Genomic DNA, 16,196 nt, shown 5'->3' with positions numbered 1-16,196 from the left:
TTTGGTACAATATCATTTGTTAATAATCTGTAAGTGGTTAAGCTGCAATCTGAGAGAATTAGTGGGGTTGGCTAATAGTCCTTAAAATGTGGTGGTCATCAGGATGTAGCTTAACAGGCAAGTTGATAATAGGACCTGGGATCAGGAAATAGTACTTCAAATCACTAGTCCTGAAATTAGCATGAGTTTAGATTTAACGATTCAGTTACTTTCAGGGTGTACTTCCCAGTCATTGTAGTTTCAGGTTGAAATCAGTCATTCTTAAGGCTCCATTTTTCTCTTGTATATAGCTATGTGTCTTTACTCTAAAAAACACTTGTTGGGTGCTCAGATAAATCAGGAAAAAAATAAATATTCCCAAACTTCATTTTCTTATTTTTTTGTTTATCCTCACCTGAGGATATTTTCCCATTGATTTTGAGAGAGAGTGGAAGGGAGGGGGCGAGACAGAGAGAAAGAGAGAGACATCTATGTGAGGGAGGACCACTGGTTAGTTGCAGGGGATTGCGCCTGCAACTGATTTATGAGGTGCGTGCCCTTGACCAGAATCGAACCATGACCCTTCAGTCTGAGGACTGACACTCTCTTCACCGCGCCAAACCAGCCAGGGCTGCTTCCCAAACTTGGGAGTAAAAAGAAGCCACAGTATGATGTGTTCTGTTTGTGGAAAGTTTCTGGGCTGCCCTTGATTACTCGTGATCATGTGATGTGGGTAATTCATATTTCCAGAAACAAACTGGTCAGAATCAGAAATAGCAACTGAAGAGTGGAAGCCCCGGGGGCAAAATGGTGCATGGGAGGACAATCTCCCTCCGGGGAGGCAGGGCATGGCCTTCCATCCTTGCACCACTTTGAGCTCCAAGTTCCGGGAGAGAGAGAGCCTGCTTTTCCAGGCAGCTCACACCCTGGGAGGCTAGAGTATGTGCGGGGAGCACTGGGAAGCGTGAGGGTCCCAGGCAGAGGAGAAGGCGAGGTGAGGGTGAAAGTAAAAACCTTCTCATCTTGTTTACATGGAAATCTTTCCCAGTAGATCAGTTGTAATTTTTATTTATTTTAAAAGAATTACGAACAACATAATTTATTCTTTTTGGTGTAGAGATCTATGAGTTTTGACAAATCCAAGAAGGCATGTAACCACCACCACAATCAGACAGAATGGTTTCCAGCACCTCTAAAATTTCAACAAATACTTGTTTTATAAACTCGGTATGGTAATACATGAAGTATGAGTCACCAGTAATATTAGAAAGCATTAGAACTACAGTTAGTATCTGACAGTATTTGACTTTGAGTTTTTAAAAAATTCATGATTTTTTAGGTCTTCTTACCAGAACTTACTTTTCCCCCCCTTTCTATTTAAATAGTTCCTGTTGCATTCATTACAACTAAAATATACTTGAACACTGCTCGGAAATATATGACTTAGTGTCTGCCGGTCTGAATCTTTGTTGTGTCCAGTCAATGTATTGTTTCTTTTTAGGCCAATTTAAAATGCCACTTTATACTTAAAACTACAAGGCAGCCATATTAATGAGGGCTTTTTTTTGTTGTTGTTTTGCTACTATGAATTAATTGCACAAGAGGTAGGAATCAGAACATTTAATGCATCTTAACCTAGAGGAAAGATATCAAAGGTTTTAAATCTTCCTTCCCTTTTTTTTTTGTAACATTCTTTTCCCCTTTACTTTTATAGATAGGACTTCATTTCAGGTAGGGGACATTTATATATAAAAGTTATTCCTAGTCTGACTTAGGGTGCTGTTTTTATCTTTCTTGCCTTCCCCCCCACCCCCCCCGCCGCCCCCGCTTTCTTTGACTCTTCTCTCTTCTATTTTTTTTTTTTCCCCTTTAGTGCTAGAAAGTTGAGTTCCATCCCAATTATTAAATCTTAGGAGACCATTCCCACATGGTTCCGTAAATGGTAGCTTCATTCCGCGTTCTTTCATCTCTTCCCCTGCTCTCTGGCTTGACAGTTGAAAAGGTCTGACTGTGCCACACAATGGTTTGATTGGTTTCTCTGGGGGAGACTTTCCCTGCCTCATCATTCGCCAGGCAGGTGGACCAGAAAGTCTCTTGATTCTTTTGTTGCCTCTCAAAGTCCGAGGTCTTTGACTGAATAAATCCGCCGTCATGGGATAATTTGCTAAAAGGGGACTGAAAGATGTGAGAGAAAAGCCTCACGACTTGGGTGCTGCATTAATGAAATAACTGGGCCTTGGAGTTTGCAATTGAAAAATCACCAGGAATGCAATGGGTGGAGCCGGGCTTCTTTTATTTCCCATAATAAACTTTTAGTTCTGTCATTTAAAGCGTGCGTATCCCCTTTGCTCACCGGCTGGCCTGAGTGTGTTTGCGTTGGTACCCGTGTTTAAGGGGACAGCCCTGTCCAGCTGAATGCTGTTTGGGGGCTGTATCTAGTTAGTCATTAGATTATTACTAGTGGATGGGAAGAATTCCATATGACAGGACTAAGGTTGAGTTAACACAGGACGAAAAGTAATTTACAGATAGGCTGTCCCCAGCCATCTTTGTAGCCTCTGATAAGGTTTCATTTCAGAATGGATAGGCGACATTTCCACTTACCGGCCCATTCTGAGACACCTGTGATAACAGCTTCTGGATCCTAATTGAAATTGGTTTCAAAATGGATTTTCACTTTTCTCTGTCTGTGGAAAATATTGAATAGACTCAGAGCTGCCACAGAGAACCCTGGACCTTGGAAAATGGAGCGGGAAGCTAGGATCATCTTTCATAACAGTGTCGATGATATGACAGTTTTGTTATCTATCTTATTAATGAAATCATTGATCACCTGATGAGGAAGATAATAAACTACGTTTCACCAGTGTTCACAAAGCTCATTTAGATTCGCATTACAAATAAGGAGGGGAAAAACCCAAACACCAATGGAGCTAAAGTAGTGAAGGTCAATTAAAACTTTTCATTCCCAAAGTGGCCATTTCAGAGCAGAACATTCTGAGTAATGGCAGTCTTAAGTATTTTAAAATTATGGAAGCCAACGTTATATTCAAGGACCTATATTTTTTGGCCATGTGGAGTAACTAGCATGTTTAGTAAAGACTCATTTAGTGAATCAAAAGGAGAAGGGGAAGTTCTGAACTGTATAAATGCTTTGTATTGGGGAGAATGAGAAAAAAATACCCCCAGATTCTCTCTTCCCGCCCATGGTGAAAGGATCTGGGGCTTGCCCTGGTAGGTATGGGGGTGGGGCGTGGGTAAGGAAGACCGAACGGGAAGAAAAGTAGCATATTGTCTACTCCTCTCTTAAAGTGCTCTGGGAATCCTGGTAAGAACGGAATTGGGTTTGGATTTAACGAGGTGGCTCTATTGTTTGGTGTTGGGCTGCTCTGGAATGCGCTCTCTGTTGCTCTCCAAGGAGAGAAAGAGTTGCTGATGACCTCTCATGTTTCATGGTGAATTGTATTCCTAGGTGTTTCTCTATTCTCAGTGCCAGCAAGGATCAGTCCAGTCCCATCTGAGCTTTAAAGAGGAGCTGTGATCAAAGGCTCTAATGATGTCACTGATCTCTGGTGATTGATTAGGACCATAAGTTCTGGAGAATTCTGCCTTTCTTATAATGTCAAATTCATTGGTGTCTACCATTAGGGTAACTAACTCTTAATCCACAAAAATTACAAAAATAAACAGTATATAAAATACTGTATTTTTCTTCTGGATCTGTGTCTACTTTTAAATTTATTGGAGCCATGCCTGCATTTTATAAACAACCTTTCTCTTTAAGTATGTTGCAAAGAAATAGAATTTTTTTATATAAATGGGTAAGTATTTTGGAATTCTACATCAAAATTGGAACAATGTACAGCAGTGAAAAAATTTACATTGTTTCCAAAACAGTTTAATCATATTCAGGTAGTTATGCATTAGGTAATCATTAGATGGATTTAAATGCTGTATTACCTTGGAAATTTATGATTTTAGGACTTTAAAAAACCCTTTCAAATATTTTTATGGAAATTTTTAACATTTTCCCTTTGCCATTCAAAAATAAAAACAAATGTGTTCTCTAACAAGAGGTGACAAATCCGACAACCGGGAAAGATGCACCTTGGAAGGAAATAATAAAAAACAGGAGAGAGCAAGAGATCTCTTTCTGGAAGCACTCTTGACTGCACTGTAACTATTGGCTCAGGTCCCCTTAGAGTAGGGATTGATTGCAGAAGCATTGGAACAAATTCTGTGTTGGAAGGCACATAACCCAAGAAAGAAAAGTTGAATGGAAAATAGAGAAGGTGAATTATTACATAGTTATTGTTACCTTCTAGGGTTTGCTGTTGGTTGTCAAAGATTATTGCTTCAGGCTTGCTTATAGCTAATTCTTTTCACAGAAAACTTCATTTTGAGAACTGCCCTCTGAGTAGAACTGATAAATGCGTTTATAGTGTAGGGTGAGTATCAAAAGGGAGGAGATCATGCAAATGAGCATTTGAGAGAAGATGGTGACGCAATTATGAATACTCAGCTTTAATGGATGTCAAAGACTTTCCTTTCTCAGAATATTTTTGTTCTATTGGCAGTGATAAGAAAAATAATCCCCGACCCTTGCCTATAACTGGAAAAGAACTTCCAGAAAGAATACAACAATGTCATGGTTAAAATAATGGAACTTCCAGCAAGGAAAACATTTTCAAATATTCAGTTGAAGATTTCTTCCAAGCATTTAAAAACTAGAAAACACACAGTGGCCCATTTCACATTAAGTTAAAGTCAAATCTGTCTTAAAAAACTAATGTTTCTAGGCTTGTTTTCAAATGCTGGCAAGTTTCAGAGCAGTAGAAAAATTCCTCTCCTATAAATGTTGACAGCAGTTCCGGTGGAGGCTAACAATGTTTTATAAATAGAGTTTACTTAGCAAAAACCATATGTATGCCTAGTGAAATAACCTCACATTTATTTATGTTTTGATTTATAGGAAACATGTGCCCCTTGACAAAGCCTTTGGGCTCTTTTCCGCAATTAAAAGGAATCATGCTTGAAAAAAATAGCTACCATCTTAATGGGAAACTTTTTCACATCAATTCAAAGCATGTTCTTTGATCAGTTTCACACAAATTGAGAATATTTTCATCTACAGTTTGACTCAAACAAACTGGGTGAATTGAAAAAAAATGATGCTTATAAATATGTTCTCTCAAACATGTATCAGCATATAACATATTGGTTGAAAATTGGGGGATCCAAGGATTAAAAAGGCTCGGTAATTAATATGTGAGAGGCAGTGTGCAGTTTTGCAGCAGGACAATTTTCTATTGTTGCTTGTGACCAGTGCTGGTGTAGCATGAGGTAGTATTCCTGTTTGGATTACTGATGGTTGTTTTTTTTTAAATTTAGACTGAAGAGGGGGGACATGTCCTATATGTGCCTGTTGCTTCATCTGGCTATCTTGAAAAAATCTATACCTTGATTCTCTTTTCAACAGCAACAGATAGTAAGAAAAGAGAGATAAGAAGAAGGTTGTTTGCAAATCTCTCTTTCCCCCTTTTTTTTTGTTTTTTTAGAAGAAAAAATTTAGTTAAAAATAACAGCCTTTTGTTTATTACTCTTTCAAAAAGTTTAAGGTTGGGAGAAAGTTGTTGAAAAGAAAAATTCTTGCTTACTTTAAGAAAGAAGTGGTTATATTAGCTGGGACCAGGCTACAAAATATTGTTTTGTCAACTATTCTAGACTAGACCAGTGGTCTTCACACTCCTGGGGGGTGAGGGTGGGTCCAGGGGCAGGGAGCTGGTCAGTGTTTAAATATAGAAACTTCATAATACATGGGTAAATTAGTGATCCAAGTACAAATCTTACATATATGTGCTAGTATAATTTTATACCTTGTTTTAATGTTTTAAGGGAAAATGCTTTTTATTTTTAAATATGAGTAAGAGGTATGTGCTTAAAAAGCAAGAGAGTTATATTTTTATAGACAATCTTCCTCATGAAGGTGCTGTTAGTTTCTAAGCTTTAGAACAGCCTGGCTCCTGCCTCCACAAAGTCAGGAACAAGTATCTTTTTATTTTTAAACTAAAATTTTTTCAATTACAGTTGACATTTAATATTATATTAGTTTTAGGTGTACAGCGCAGTGATTAGACATTTATATAACTTAGAAAGTGATGCTCCCGATAAGTCTTGTACTCACCTGGCACTATACATAGTTATTACAATATTATTGACTATATTCTTCATGCTGTATTTTACATCCCTGTACTACCAATTTATTTGTTTTGTTTTGTTATTCCTCACCCAAGGATATTTTTTCCATTGATTTTTTTTTTTTTTTTTTAGAGAATGGAAGGGACAGGAGAGAGAGAAAGAAAAAGAGAAACAAAGAACTTATGTACTTATATGCATAGCCCAAGGACACGGGCAATAGGGTTGTGAAGACCTGGGGGAGGTGGGAGGGGGCTGGGTGGAGGTGGGGAAAGGGGGGGAAATGGGAGATATCTGTAATACTATCAACAATAAAAAATATGTTTAAAAATGAAAAAAAAGAAAAGAACATCGATGTGAAATACACACATCGATTGGTTGCCTCCCCCACACACCCTGACCAGGGCTGGGTATCGAATCTGCAACTCAGGTACATCCCCTTGACTGTGACTTGAACCCGTGACCCTTCAGTGCACAGGTCAATGCTCAATCCACTGAGCAACACAGGCCAGGGCCCAATTTGTATTTTTTAATTCATTTTTCTTCCTTCAGCCCCCCAAACTCTTTCCCATCTGGCAACTATCAGTTTAGGAACAAGTACCATTGAACATGGTGGGAGCTACCTCAAGCCCAACATGGCAGCTAAGAGCAATGAACCATCTTGTTCATGAGCAATTCAGGAACCCTTGAGTTTCATGGATAGGTTTAGAAAATGGGCCAACCCCTTGAAATGACTTTATGCAGTGCTTTATGGGCACGTGCAATACGTATTCCCTCTTTGTTCAGCTTCTTAAATAGGTTCATGACTTAGTATTCGCCAGAGCCACTGGTGTATGGATAGGTTTTGGAGCTCTAACTTTCTTCAGGAAAATATTGATTGAAGGTTAGAATTGCTCTCTGAAGGAATGATTATCTATGAGAAGAGTGCCTCTCAGTGATTAGGGAGCATGAAACTGAATCTTTCTCATACAAAATGTGATGTGGTAACCACAGGTGTGACCCATCTTACTTTATAGAGGCTGCACATTAACGATTCCAAAGATTCTGCTTGCATATCACTTTATCTCTTTGAATGAAGAACTTGGGTTGATTTAAAGAGCTCTTCCCATCTTCCTTTCAAAAGCTGGTTCCATTAACATTCATTTTAATTTCTCTAGGAATTTAGAAGAACATAAAATGACAGGAAAGATGTCAGTTAAGAGGAGCTTGAAAGGGATGAGTTAATATAACTAAGTTTAGAAAGGGAAATCCACAATTTTCTTTAAAACAGCTGTGGTACATTTACATATGGAATACTATGCAGCTGTAAAAAAGAAGGACCTCTTTCCTGTTGAAACAGCATGGAGGGACCTGGAGAGTATTAAGCTAAGCAAAATAAGTCAGTGAGAGAAAGAAAAGTATCACATGATCTCACACATATGTGGAATCTGATGAACAAAATAAACTGATGAACAAAATAGATCCAGAGACATGGAAGCATGGAACAGACTGCGGAATCCCAGAGGGAAGGCTGAGGAGGGTGGCTGGGTGGGAAGAGATCAACCAGTGAACTTGTGTGCATATATGCATAACCCATGGACACAGACAATAGGGTGTGAAGGCCTGGGGTAAGGGGGCCTGAGCTGGCTAGAAGAGGTCAATGGGGGAAAAAAGAAGACATAAGAGGTCAATGGGGGAGAAAAGGGGACATATGTAATACTTTCAACAATCAAGATTTTAAAAAATAATCATATGTCACATGCATATATCTATCTTTGGTTAAAAACTACTGAAGATTTTGTTTAGGCCAAAATGTGGTTTCACATTGTTAAGTCAGAAACATTCCAGGTGTCTGGCTGGTATGGCTCAGTGATTGAGTGTTAGCCCATGAACCAAGAGGTCACTGGTTCTATTCCCTCCAGCCATTCTGTTGATGTTTCTCTCTCATTGATGTTTCTAACTCTCTCTCATTCTTCCGTCCTCTCTCTCTCTGAAAATCAATAAAAACATCCTATATAATAAAAGGCTAATGTGCAAATTGTTCCCTCCACCAGGAGTTTGACCAGGGGACGGGACCGGCCAGCCAACTGCCTGCAGCCCCTCCCCCCAGGGGCCCAGCCCAATGGGCCTGATCAGGGCAGGCTGGTTGGACCCCATGTGTGCACGAATTCGTGCACTGGGCCTCTAGTATATATATAGTTTTTATTTTATTTTAAACATTCCAAGTATTTTGGAGGGCAGTCTGTAGCTGTCCATTTCAGGTGCAAATGCAGGAAGGTTTTTGCCCAATTTTGACTAAATTGATGATAATTCCAGGCAGTTGCCACAAAAGCAATAGATTTTTGAAATCTGGGATGTGTGTGTCCTGGATTTGGACCTGGTGTCACACATCGCCAACCTGACTTCTGCATGTATCTTCTAGGAGTACATGGGCATAGTCTGTGTTTGGGACTGCTAGGGGCATTTTGACATTTGTGTGACTAACTCTTCCCAGACCATGGCCCTCTTTTGAATCTCTTCAACATCCTCATGGAGTGCTCTGCATAGTTTTCCATTGGGCATCTGGTTTGATGTAGTTATATTTCATCACAGCTTCCCTGAGAGCTTTTGCAAATTTCTTTGATGCTAATTTAGTTGCTTTAAACTCTTTGGAGGGGAAAAAAGAAAACAAAACCAGGAGTACAATAAACTTTGATGACCAGATTCCTAAACACTGAACCGCTCAAGTACCCCATACTTATCATTAGTTTTTGGGAATGGAATTTATAGGAGGAACCGGGGAAGCGTTGTGACTGTGGCTGTTCAGATACACAGGGAAGGGTGCAGAGCCGGAGGCCAGAAAACCCGTGTGGATTTGGGTGAATGCTGCACTTCCCAGGAAGTCTGGAGACGAGGCTGTCATTTTTAAGCAAGATGAGGTGGTTCATTTTGCAGAAAACTTTAAAATAATGCCATTTAGAAAGCATTTCAGTGAAAATGGAACCTAAAGGAATATAAGGAATGAAGTGCACTTCTCCCTTAACCAGCATCTAGACAGCCTACTCCCGTAGTCTGAGACTTTAGAACTACCCATGTTATCTCAGCTTTACTCTCTCGTAAACTCTTTTTTTATTCTTTATTTTTTAAAGTAATATGTGCTCATTGGGAAATTAAGAAATGCATAACGAAAAGCCTGAACATGTCCAGGAATCTCACCTCCTAGTGATAACCTTTGTTAAGATTTTGTTATATATTTAGTTTTTCTCTCCATTTTCTTGCCTACATGTTTAGGTAACCATATGGTGGGAGCATTTTCCATATCATGTACTACTCTTCTCCAACTTCACTTTAATGGTAATGTAATCTATTCAGCCAATCCTCTATCATTGGACATTTATGTTTTTCTTTTCTTTTTCCAATTGTAAATAAGGATGTGATGAAAATCCAAAAAAAACCCCCAAAAAACCAAAAACACCTGTACATCTTAAAGAAATCTTACCAAATTAGCTCCAAGAACTGTAGTAACTTATATTTCCATGAGATGTTTATGAGTGTTCATTTTCAGAGATAACTTGTCAACATTAGTGATATATTTTGAAGAAAATATGATAAGTGAAAACTTCACCTCGTTTTTAAAATTTTTAATTGAAGTCCTATATAATAAAAGCGTAATATGCTAAGTGTCCAGTCTTCTTCTTGTCCGTTCAACCAATCAAAGTGTAATATGCTAATGATACGCTAAGGCTGCTCAACCGCTTGCTATGATGTGCACTGACCACCAGGGGACAGATGGTCCAATTGGTAGGTTAGCTGGCTGCTGGGGCTGGCCAATCGGGACTGAGCGAGATGGGCTGGACACACCCTGGAGCCCTCCTGTGGTCCTTCCCCGGCTGGCCAGTCTCTGGCATCCCTCCCCGGCTTCGATCGTGCACTGGTGGGGTCCCTTGGCCTGGCTTGCGCCCTCTCACAAGTGATCCGGGCTGAGGGGACCCTTCCTCCCCACCCCCCGCCTCCAGTGCATGAATTTCGTGTACCGGGCCTCTAGTATAATACAGAAAGAGTGCACATAATATATGTGAACAGCTTGATAAATTTTCCTAAAGTGAACACATCATGTAAACAGCAGCCTGATCAAGAAGAAAGCACTACTAGTCCCTGGAAATTCCCTGGCCAGTTATTCCCTCCTGTTCCAGGGCTTGCTCTGTTCATTCTAATACCAATGAGCATTTGGTGGTTTCCAGTGCTGGCTGTTAACCACCCTACACAGATGATGATTCCTAATAGTTTTAGCTGATGATAATCCCTAATAGTTTTCCCAGGTGGTTGTACAGATTTGCTCCTCATTCTTGTCAACACTAGGTCTTTTCTATTACTTAATTCTGGTTTTAATTTGTCCTTGATGACTAAGTGTATTAAACATCTTTTTAGATATTTATTGATCATTTGGACATACTCCTTCATGAGGTGTCCGTGAAGTCTTTATTTTTTTATTTTTGAGTTTTTTTGTATTGTTTTGTTTTGTTAATATTCACCTGAGGATATTTTTTCCATTGATTTTTAGACAGAGTGGAAGGGAGGGGAAAAGACAGAGAGAGACATTTGAGTATGGGGCTAGGGATCGAGCCTGCAACCGAGGTACATGCCCTTGACAGGAATCAAACCTGAGACCCTTCAGTCTGAGGGTAGACGCTCCAACCATTGAGCAAAAACTGCTAGGGCTATGTTTTTTATTTTTAATGACAGAAACAAACAAACAAAAAATCTAAAACCACAGTTTCTGGAAAGAACCACTTGTTCTTGCTCATCTTGTACCTCTCTTGGGACTCAAGCTTGGTCTCCCTTTGGGCCTTGTGTTTTTTAGAGCAGGCTCTCTGAAGCCATCCTTGTTGATGACAGGTTTGTCCAAGGGGGTATTCAGCAGAGTACCTTGTGGGCATGGGGTGATTATAGGTATAAACTTGGACAAACGACTTGATCTTTGACCTCTTGACAATTTCTTCTTTGGGCGTAGGAGTCAATTCTAGCTACCAGATCATGGTTGTGGGTGGTCTGAGGGGCCATTATCAATGTTCTCCAGGACAACCCCTTTGCAACTGGCTGGGGCCAGCACCACCTTCCAGGGTTTCATAAACTTGCCAATTTTAACAGCAGCCACTTGAGCCTAAGGAGAAAAGGAAAGAACCATATTTCCTCTAACCTTTCATACCAGGGGAAAGGTGATCTCTGAAGTCTTTTTTTTAAATACACACACACACACACACACACACACACACACACACACACACACACGAGGCCCAGTGCACGAAATTCCTGTGGGATTGGGCCTAAACCGGCAATCAGACATCCCTTTTGCAATCTGGGACCGCTGGCTCCTATCTGCTCGCCTGCCTGATTGCCCCTAACCACTCACCTGCCTGCCTGATTGCCCCTAGCCACTCATCTGCCTGCCTGATCGCCCCTGACCACTCTGCCTGCTTGCCTGCCTGCCTGATCGCCCCTGACCACTCTGCCTGCCTGCCTGATCGCCCCTAACCTCCTCTGCCTTGGCCCCCACCGCCGTGGCTTCATCCGGAATGACGTCCAGAAGGTTGTTTGGCTGTCTGGTCTAATTAACATATTATACTTTTATTATTATACTAGCATTCCCGTTGCAGGAAAAATCCTGCAATAGGATTTCCTGCTGCACTCTACCCCGCCTCCGCTCCGACCTTGTCGCCCGCCCCGCCTTCTCCACCAGCCCGCCTGCTTTTCCGTTCGCCCCCGGCCCTGACTTCGCTCCTCCCTTCTCCTCCCACCCCCCTCCCGGCTTGCTTGCTTCTTCGAAGCTTGACTCCCTTCTGCAGCTCTTGGCTTCTTTCGATGCTGTCTTGATATGCAAATTAGCCACCATCTTTGTTTGGGTAATTTGCATACTTGTCCTGATTGGCTGGTGGGCGTGGCTTGGCTGGTGGGCGTGGCTTAGGTGTAGCGAAGGTGCGGTCAATTTGCATATTTGTCTATTATTAGATTAGGTATATTCACCCAAGGATATTTTTCCCATTGATTTTTAGAGAGAGTGGAAGAGAGGGAGGGTGGGAGAGAGAGAGAGAGAAAGGGAAGGAGGAAGAGAGAAACATTGATGTGAGAGACAGATCAATTGGTTGCCTCCCACACTTGCCCCAACTGGGGTCAGATGATTGTTTATTAGTTCTATCATTGATTTGCCATGATACCTATGATATTGTGATTTACAAGAAATATGTAATTGGTCATTTAGATGTCCAAAATATGTTTCTCATATGTATTTGGTCTTCCTCCATAATTCCTCCATAATTCCTGGCTCAGGGCTCCCAAAACTCTTGGAATTTCCTAAGTGTTGAGTGATAAAGTTCTTTTGTTATGTTAATAAAGTGACTTTTGGAAAGCACCTAAGGATGGGGGTTGGGGGTGGCTAGTTGCCAATGGAGCCAACCTTTTGATTAGAGGGTAGGAACTTTCAACTCCACTCTAGACCTGAGGGTTGGGGTGGGGAGGGTGGGCAGCTAAATCCCAAGGCCCAGTGATTTAATCAGTCATGCCTATTCAATGAAGCCTCCATAAAACCCAAAGGTCAGGGTCCCCAGAGCCTCCTGGTTGGTGAACATGTGGTGAGAGTGGCCCCCCGGAGAGGGCATGGAAGCTCTGTACCCTTTCCCCATACCTTTTTCTATGCATCTCTTCCATCTGACTGTTCCTGAGTTGCAGCCTTTTACAACAAATCTGTGATCTAGTAAATAAAGTGTTTCTCTGAGTTATGAGATGCTCTAGCAAATTAATTGAACCCAAAGATGGGGATCTGGGAACCCCTAGTATAGGTAACAACCTGGATTTGTCACTGGTGTCTGAAGGGGGAGGGGGCAGTCTGAACCCTTAACCTGTGCCACCTGATGCTACCTCTGGGTAGATAGAGTCAGAATTAAGTTAAATTCTCATGCACCCTGCTGACTTACAGAGAATTGTTTGTTTTATGTGTAGAACCCTCCCCCTGACATCAGAACTTGAGTCTCAGGACACCAAAAAGAATGCCTGTTTCTGACACTGCCCTGCTTTCATATATTTTGTAGCTTCTTTTTCTGAACTATTTTATTCTATTGACCTGTCTGTTCTTTAGCGAGTACTATTCTCTACCAGATGTTTTAAACCTACACATTTTATCTGATGGTACACATTATCGTTTATTATTCTTCCTTTTTAAATGCTCCTTGGCTCTTTTTCAGTTTTTGTCTTCTAGGTGAACTTTAGGAATATCTTTCTCGAATTCTGTTGTTTATGAATTCATTTATATGTAGTAAAAGCATAAAAACATGGGTGGATACAAAAGTTTCAGTAATAGTGTTTGCCTATGGAGGGGAGTAGGAAAGGGATAAAATGGGGGAGGGTTCACATGTACCTGTACCATGTTCGTTAAAGAGAAATGTGGCACAATTTAATATGTTAAGTCTGGGCAGTGGGTAGCTCAATGTCGCTTATATTATTCTCTGACATAGGTCATGATTAAAAGGTGCCACTTTGGAATTTTGTTTGGAATTATATTCAGTCAGCTTAACCAGGCCGTATTGTAGTAATTATATTGTCCATGAGAAATAGTCTCAGTTGTTAACTGCGGCATTCTCACAAAGTTACTCTCTCCCCAGGCATACATCAAAGTACACACAAATGCACACTCACTTTGGTGTCCTGCGTTCATATTCAGAAGTGATTTTTTTTTTAAAAAAAATCTGTCACTTATAAGAAAATATGTAGGAAATAACAGTGGGGAAGACCTAACAGGTGTTTGCTTTATTTTCACCTTTTATACTTTAACATGTTCTGCAAGCAATTTAGTTTTTCTTTTGTCTTATCTGTCTTGAATTGAAAGGTTCAGGTACATCAATAAGTGCCTGGGTTAATGTAAATACTACCTGTATTCTCCCAGGAAAAAAAACTCTGCTCAGGCGTCTCTGCATTTTTATCAAGTCCCGGCAGCTGTTCTCCATATTCTTGGATAGTGGTGTCTGTTATGTGGTGGCCTTTTCTACTGAGATAATCAGCATGCAAGCATCAAGAATTAGGAGTGGTTTGAGGCTCTTTGTTATTTATTTATTGTTGCTGTTATTGGAAGGCCATTGATGGCGACAGAAATGGCCAAAGGAATATTGGCACTCTTGTTTTCTTTTAATACTTAAAATTTTTCAAATTCATTTTAGAGAGAGAGAAAAAGGGACAGGGATAGAGAGAAACATTGACAAGAGAAAAACATCATTGATCGATCTGATTGGCTGCCTACTGTACACCCCGTGCTGGGGAATTGAGCCCGAAAGCCAGGCATGTAACCTGGCCTGGAATCGAACCTTGACCTCTTGGTTTCTACATCAATCAAATCTCAACTACTGAGCCACACTGGCTGGGTGGCACTCTTGTTTTTGATCTTAAGTTACCTTCACATTGGGGTAACCTTCGTTGACTAACAACTTGGAAGTGTTGGATTTAAGTTGATTCTGGTCTTGGCCAAATTAAAGAGAGAGGTCTGAGAAGGATATGTCTTGGTTCTGTGTGTGGCATATTGCTGTAATGCATGAGTATGAAGTAGATAAAATAATCACAAACGACTTTAAGAACTCCAAGTAGCAGAATACACATCCCTTTGAAGATAGGAAGTGTTGCCATCAAAGGTGTAATTCTACTAGTTTCTTAAGCCTCAACTTCATACACTTGAAATCATGCCCACAATCTACTGCCTAAAGCTTTTGGAAATAATTGAGAGACATTTGTTTATTTCCCAAATTTCAGATCATCCAGCATTTTGCTGGCCTTTTGTCTGGGGAGATACACATTCACCATAGCAATGCCAATAAGTACAGAAAATTTGCCAGCCCACAGAGAAATTCGAACTTCCTTCTTTTTCCACAGGAGTGTCTTGAGGAAATTATGCATACAATAGAACTTTTCATGTCTAGACTTTGCCCAGGGGATTTGTGTATTAAGAACCTTTTCTTTTTTCTTAAGTATACTCAAATGGAACAAAGCTTAGGAAAAGATTGGGGACAGAATGCAGGAAAAGGATATATAGAAAACCCGAAATGCTTTTCTCTTGACTCTGTGAAAAGACTGCACTTCCACCGGCAATACTGGTTCTCTTCTTTTTTCTTATATTAATGATGATGGAGTCACCGCTTTGAGGATTTTGATATGGGGACAAATACACATGTAAAATCCTAGAAATTGCTTCCTGAAAAATAGCTTGAGAGGTTCATGAGGATGAACATTAAGGCATCTTTGTTTTCTTTGGTGAAATTCGGTTCAGTGTTTGTTAATTCAGTAGTCATGACTATCTTATTAAACCAAATGAAGAGCTTCATGTGGACAGTTTGGACGTCTGGGAAAGGGGGTTAGGTGTAGGAATCCCTTTCCACGTCCCGCGTGGTCCAGGGTTCCGGTTCAGGGTTCGAGTTCTGGAGAAGGGCCGCACACAAATGAAAGGAGACTTGAAGAAATTCAATTTGGCGAAATGGGGGGCCAGGCGGTAGTCCACCTCTAGTGGGAGAACTACTCACTGCTCTGGCCCTGCCATCCCTTTTATTGAGGCTTTGGGGAAAACATCTTAGTCAAGATAAACAGAAATTTACATGGGAAAAACAAAGGTGGAGGCTGCTTCAGCTAACAATGTCTCAACTAAAGGGTGAGTGGTTAGAGCAATTAAGGTTGTTGACCAGCCTTCCTGGCTTCCTGTCAACATCTCTCTTTTAGTGAAACTGATTTGTTTCCGGGCAGTTAGGAGCTAAAGAAAGAGTTGTTCTAGTTGAGGGGTGCTCCCAACCTGTGCCTTACAACCCCCTCACTGTTGCTATGGCCCAGAATTTATGTTGGGTTTTTCAGAGAAATTCATTGTGCTTATTCTGAGATGTCATTCTGTTCACCACAAATCATAGCCTGCCAGAACTGAAAGGGGTCTTCTGTATTAAAATCACATATTACAGATAAGGAAACTGAGACTCAGAGAAGGGATTTTCTAGTCCCATAGCTGGAACTCAAGCAGGACTATCCTCAGGCTCCTGTTTTCCTGGCCC

The 16,196-nt window shown here is 40.7% G+C and overlaps 1 protein-coding gene and 1 pseudogene across 1 annotated transcript in view; one reads left to right on the top strand and one right to left on the bottom strand.

Annotated features, from left to right (window-relative positions):
* The window catches only part of GLI3 (GLI family zinc finger 3), a 279,986-nt gene that overhangs the window by 24,266 nt on the left and 239,524 nt on the right, over window positions 1-16,196 (top strand). The window lies entirely within an intron of this gene.
* On the bottom strand, window positions 59-13,549 carry LOC103294088 (60S ribosomal protein L27-like; annotated as a pseudogene).

Source organism: Eptesicus fuscus, chromosome 14 (assembly GCF_027574615.1).
Source record: "Eptesicus fuscus isolate TK198812 chromosome 14, DD_ASM_mEF_20220401, whole genome shotgun sequence".
Lineage (NCBI taxonomy): Eukaryota > Metazoa > Chordata > Mammalia > Chiroptera > Vespertilionidae > Eptesicus > Eptesicus fuscus.
The sequence above is the reverse complement of the archived record's forward strand: the minus strand, read 5'-3'. Positions and strand labels throughout refer to the sequence as shown.